Below are 5190 nucleotides of genomic sequence, written 5' to 3' on the forward strand. Positions count from 1 at the left end.
TGACCTGTTTGATGGTCACCTTGATCGCACCTCATTGGCTGAGCATGTTTTCATCACAGGAAATGCTAAACCTGTCAACCTACCCCCGTACCGCACCTCTCCCATTAAAAAACAAATCATTAAGGACCAAGTACAAAAGATGCTACAGGAAGGGATTATTGAACCAGCATCAGGGCCATGGGCTGCGCCTGTGGTTATTCTGAATTAACCTCCACATGAGCCGAGATTTTGTGTGGACTTCCGTGGCCTCAACCAGCTGACAATAAAAGACTCCTATCCACTGCCACGTGTGAATGAATCCCTTGACTTCCTGTCCAGAGGAAAGTTTCTTTCAACTCTGGACCTGACTCAAGGTTGTTGGCAGGTAGCCTTTGCTGAGGAATCAAGGCTAAAAACTGCTTTTGTTACACACTGCGGCTTGTTCCAGTTCAGGGCCCTCCCATTTGGTCTCTGCAATGCACCAGCGACATTTCGGAGGCTCATGAACACTGTCCTGGCTGGCCTCATTTACAATTCCTTTGCTGTCTACCTGGACGACATTGTTGTGGCTTCGCCTACCTTTGAGCAACATCTAGCAGATCTGGAGGAGGTGTTGGTCAGATTGAGATCTGTGGGCCTGTCCCTGAAACTGAGCAAATACCAAGTTTGCCTAAGTGAGCTGACCTTCCTTGGTTATCGTGTCACCCCATCTGGCATACATCCAGACCCTGACAAAATAAAAGCTGTGATGGACTTCAAAGTGCCAACATCTGCAAAACAGGTGCAGCAGTTCCTTGGCTTGTCAGGGTATTACCGTTGTTTCGTCAAGGACTATGCTCGTCATGCAGAACCACTCTTTGCCCTCACAAAAAAAGATGCCTATTTCACCTGGGACAGTAATTGCCATTCAACCATGGATCTCCTGAAGGACTGCATTACCTCAGTGCCGGTCTTGAGGTTCCCAGATTTTGAGCACCCTTTTTTCATTCATACAGATGCATGTGATGCTGGCCTCAGGGCCACTCTAATGCAGAAAGACAGTAACAACAGAGACATTGCTGTGGCATATGCAAGTCGTGCTCTGCACAAGTCTGAAAAACCATACTCTACTCCTGAAAAAGAGTGCTTGGCTGTCATTTGGGCCTTAGAGCACTTCAGGCCATACATTGAAGGCCTCCACGTGACCATTTACTCAGACCACAGCAGCCTGAGGTGGCTGATGTTACGCCCAAACCCTTCTGGACGGCTAGCAAGATGGTCAATTCGTCTCCAAGATTTTGACTTCAGCATAGTCCTAAAGCCTGGAGAGCATAACAAAGTGCCAGATGCGCTCTCTCACAATCCGCTCCCAGCAACAGACCCCCCAATGGATCTTTTGCCAGCGTATGCTGTCATTGGTGGCCTAGATCTCCGCACTCTGCCCCCAGTCACGCTGGCAAACCACTCGCAGGTGCATCACTCCAGCTGGAGGATCCAGTAACTGGAGCGCTACTCCATGAGCTGGAGTACTATAGTCAAAGTAATGACAGTCACGATCCCCCCAATACACAGCTCTTGATGGACTACTCTACTTTCATGATCCCAAAACAAAATGTGGTCTGCACCCACTGAAGCAAATGAAACTTTATGCCCCCACAGCCATGCGTGGTTCTCTACTAAAGTACTACCATGACCACTCCATAGCTGGACACTTGGGCTTCACGAAGACCTTTGCTTGCCTAAGACTCAGGTTTTTCTGGCCAAGCATGACTTCAGATGTCAAAAAGTATGTGGTCTCTTGTTCTGTGTGCCAACTCACCAAGCCAAGCCAAAGAAAACCAGCTGGTCTTATGGTCCCTGTCCAACCACAAAGACCGTGGGAGTACACTGGCGTGGACTATGTCGGTCCACTACCACGCACAGCAAATGGTAATACCTACATCATCGTCTTTGTGGATTACTTCTCAAAATGGATAGAAGTGAGTGCTGTGAGGGAGGCAACAGCACAATTTGCAGCTAACAAGTTCATCAGTGACATCTTTGCCAGACATGGTGCTCCATCTTACCTCATCTCAGACAGAGGTACACCATTCGTCAGTGAACTCTTTGAACATGTTGTCTCGACGCTAGGAACTGAACACAGACTCACGACAGCATATCACCCGCAAACTAATGCAACTTGCCCTGTTTGGTTTGGACAACTTACCTGCTTTACCATGTATGGGAGCGTATTAAGTATGGACTGTCTCAGTGCATGTGGCTGAGGTCAGCCTTTACCTTATCAGGGGGGAATATGTAACAGTTGAAATGAGGGAATGTGCCTTTAAGATGCTCTAATGTTGTAACGCCACTAGGTCTCGTCTGATCTCTTTTAGTTAGTTGTTGGGCTCTCTCTATGGAGTGTGGACGCTTACAAACGAGTTCCTGTACTCTTTTTGCCCTTCAACTCTCCGTGACGACAGAGTTCGTGTGGACACTACTTTTCTTTCATGTATGAATCAGTAGTCGCCGAACAACCGGACTTTGTAAGGTTGGCGATCTTTTGTTTTGTAATAAATAAGCGCAGTGTGGAAACCCCAGACACGTGTGAGTGTGCAATTTTGGCTAGCTTCGCTCGCTAACACATCACCATCCAAGAAGCACGGACCCAAACCGTTACAGGTGGTAGTTGGAAAGCCTAATATTTTTCTGAGGTGGTACTTGGTTTAAAAAGTTTGAGAAACACTGACCTAGAAGATGGACAGATGGATGAATAAGATAAGATGCTCTTATACTGAAGGAGACAACAGGAAGTGGATTTGGCGTGGTTTCTTTTACATCGCTTTAAAGCTAGGGTAGACGATGTTGTCCAAAAGCACTTCTTGTCATCCTGAGTGAAATGCTCCTTGCCCCCTGAGAGAAGTCAATACATTATGAGGACGGAAAAAGGTGTGGAAAAAATCTGACAACTTTAGCGTCCACAGGACAGTAAAAACTCCGACCAATCGGAAGGCACGGACCGCTCTTAAGGAACCAATCAAATCCCTTCGCCGTTCTACCAGCCCCCTGTGCGTACATTTCAAGGCATGCACTGGCCCTGGTTCAGAGCGCGTTGCCAAGGCGCTCTCGGCGCTTGCGGCTCGCATGAAAAATAGAACGAAGTGGAGTGGCGTGCTACGCTCCTATGTGCGTTATGTGTGGCAGTCAGAAAGGTTAATAACATTGGAGGCGATCACAAACTCCGTGCGCGTGGCGCTTCCGCGTCCAGTGTGTTCGCTCCCAATGGGAGCTCCTCCAATGGGGTGGGAGCTGGACGGAGCCTTGGGAGATGCTACATTCGTGCTACGTGCTAGTTTTCCAAGATTGCCGACCCTAGCTTTAAATCTCAGTGCAGGATTTTTATTTTTAATTTTATTGATTGTACACACGCACGCACGCCTCCACACACACATTAAAAATTACACTGCATTAAAACTTTATTGAAGTGTTTTGTTTGACAGTTGAAATCAGAAAATTCAAGGACTTTTAAACTATGACTCTTCATCTTGTTTTAATTGATCAGGTTCAATCTTAAATTCATGGTTTAGAACATACATTTTGAGGCATGCACAGTTACCTTCTCTGCCCGTTAATTTATCTCCGTCAGCCCAAAGTTTTAAAAGAAAGTCCCTTACTTTTCTATTATGACCAGTAGTCTGTACATTTTGTGAAGCAGCTCATTTCTTGCATGCCTCTGCTTGGCTCAAGCTTTGTTATTTACTGAGTGGAAACTGCAGAAATTCCCTCTGTGGTGTGATGTTGTTGGGATTCTCTGCGTTTTGCAGTGCAAACAGATCGTGTCCATATGACGCACATGAAGCCATGACGCCAATGTTTCTTTAGTGTAAATACCCAGATTGCTTGAGAGCGGTGTGGCCAGACCCCCATACCAGCCAGCGTGAGTGAAACATGACAGGAGCCGGTGAGGATGTGAAGAGTGAATGTCCATGCTAATAATCAGGGGATGTTGTGACTCACCAGCAGGCCGGGATCCCAGGAGGCTGGCAGGAAGTCAAGACGGCCTGTTCCAGACTGAGTTGCCCCTCTTCGAGGAGCAGGGTGGTCCTCACTCCGCCGTGTGTGGTGTGTTTGTGAGACTGTCACAACAACATGACCCCCTGAATTTTTCAAACACAGACTACAATCCGTTCTGTCTGGTGACACTGACCCTCACCTCCATCCCATCCCTGCACCCCTCCACTGGGAGTGGATTCAGGTGCAGGACTCTTCTGTTTCCAATTAGTCCTGTTTCAATAGCAGTGACACACTGATCAGCTCACAGCGAGATGTGGCGGCACCCCACGAGTTACTGCGCACAGCCGATGAAGCCTCTGGAGCCAGAGTTGGCTCTGTTAAAGCCAGTGTTGTTTTTCCTGGGTGTAGAGATGGACGGCAGCGCAGGAAAGCTGGACCGGAGGTCACCCTGGCACTGAGAGCTCAAATCTGTTCAAATAAATCTTCTGTGCCATCAGCAGGAAAAACACACCTACAAGGGAAGAACTAAGGAGAAAGAATTCTCTTCAAGCAAATGAGGAATGAACACCTAACAACAGTCATTTCTGTGGGATTATGATGAAAATTAGCTGATAGGTGGATTTTCTTTTAAACAAACTGACAACATTTTCTGAGAAGAACAGAGGAACAAGTTGCAACGTGAGAGACAGTGAAGTTACCTCACCAGTTATACATTGGACATAGAGAGATAGTTTTCTAAACCAGCTACAAGTTTCTGGTTTAAATGATTGCACACCTCTCATAATTTTTTTAACTTATTTTTGAAGATTTTTTTTTCTCAGTCAAGCAATACAAATACACAAAGGACGTAGTGTCAGAAGCCTGGATTACTGTCTTTACAATGTTTGCTGTTATTAAATTTTTTCATCTGTTTTCTCAGATTGTTACAGTTTTAGGATTAAGGGTTATTATATCTTCATTGTTTAAATCTCAATGATGACTTCCAGCAAATTTTCCACATACAGCGATGTTCAGTAGGAGGGTTGTTCAGTAGGGGGGGTGTTCAGTAGGGGGTGTTCAGTAGGAGATGTTCAGCAGGGGTTGTTCAGTAGGGAGGTGGTCAGTAGTCCTGTATCAGCCCCTCCAGTTTCATAAAGCCAAACAGTGGTCAGGGCCATCAGTGCTGCACATAACTCTCCTACGCTCCGGCCGTCTCAGCCTCCTGTACGCTGTTCTCCCGCTGGAGTCTTAATTTTCAGC

Source organism: Salarias fasciatus, unplaced genomic scaffold (assembly GCF_902148845.1).
Source record: "Salarias fasciatus unplaced genomic scaffold, fSalaFa1.1, whole genome shotgun sequence".
Lineage (NCBI taxonomy): Eukaryota > Metazoa > Chordata > Actinopteri > Blenniiformes > Blenniidae > Salarias > Salarias fasciatus.